The sequence below is a fragment of the Micropterus dolomieu genome, linkage group LG01 (genome assembly GCF_021292245.1).
Source record: "Micropterus dolomieu isolate WLL.071019.BEF.003 ecotype Adirondacks linkage group LG01, ASM2129224v1, whole genome shotgun sequence".
Taxonomy (NCBI): Eukaryota; Metazoa; Chordata; class Actinopteri; order Centrarchiformes; family Centrarchidae; genus Micropterus; species Micropterus dolomieu.
In genome coordinates this window covers 30297726-30298735 of record NC_060150.1, presented here as the reverse complement: position 1 = coordinate 30298735, position 1010 = coordinate 30297726, and the positions used below count along the sequence as shown (strand labels likewise).

The following is a 1010-nucleotide window of genomic DNA, read 5'->3' as shown; positions in this document are numbered from 1 at the left end:
TGTAACGTGGGGGTTCGATGTTAGGTGGTTGGAACACTCTTTATGAGAAAAACAACAGGATGGAGACAGATAACTTTCTTACGCAGCACTTTACTTTTCACACCTCGTCACAACAACAACACTTCCTCGTCACAACACAACACTTCCTCGTCCTCCCTCTCACATGACCGAACTAACCAATCAGGAGCTAGCAGGAGTTAGACTGAAGTAAATGCAAAGAAAACACAGAGGTAGATTCTGCTTAATATCGTAGCTGATTTACAGATTCAAATGTAATGATTTAGATACCAACTGTGATACAAATAAAAAAATGCCGTGAACTGAATAAACACTGTAAATATATTTTTAGTAAATTACCTCAAAAATGTGAATTAACTTAACTTCTCTTACATTAACTCTTACACTGGCTTCTTGTCACATATGGATCAGTTCAAAATTCTCGCCCTCATTTATCAACCCTCTCCCTTAGGTCTAATCACCAAAATTTACTGTGTGTTCCAAACACTCACTTAAGACCCGTGGCGATCAAGCTTTTGATGACGTTGCACCTTTGGAATGCTCTTCCCACGACCGTCTGCTGATCCTGTGGATGTTTTCAAAAGCCAGCTAAAGACGTACCCGTTCAGACAGGCGTTTGGGTAACCAGTACACACCAGGCGTCTCATTTATAAAAGTGTGCGTAGAAACCTCACTAAAATTGTATGTACACCCAAAAGCCAAAAATGGCCACTTTCACGCAACGCTTGTGCACCGGAGGAAAAAGGGGCACCGGAACGCCACCCCTTTACAACCAATCTGCAGGAAGGGGCATCCCTCCTGAATAGTGACGTCACTGGCTGGAGGGGACACACATACACAAGACAGGATAACCCAGGTACTAATTTGGAATCCCCCGTTTGAAAAAAGATTAAACCAAATGCATTCTGCTTGTGTTTGAACATTTATTTAGGCTACACAAACAGTCCACTCACTTAATGAGGCTGCCAATGAGTTAAAATAAATATGACTTG

At 41.8% G+C, this 1010-nt stretch overlaps 1 long non-coding RNA gene across 1 annotated transcript in view; it reads right to left on the bottom strand.

Annotated features, from left to right (window-relative positions):
• Window positions 1-760, bottom strand: part of LOC123980161 — a 34420-nt gene extending 33660 nt beyond the window's left edge. Inside the window, exon 1 of the long non-coding RNA XR_006827391.1 lies at window positions 510-760. This is a non-coding gene — a long non-coding RNA (uncharacterized LOC123980161). The remainder of the gene's footprint in view (window positions 1-509) is intronic.
• Between the last annotated feature and the right edge of the window lie 250 nt (window positions 761-1010).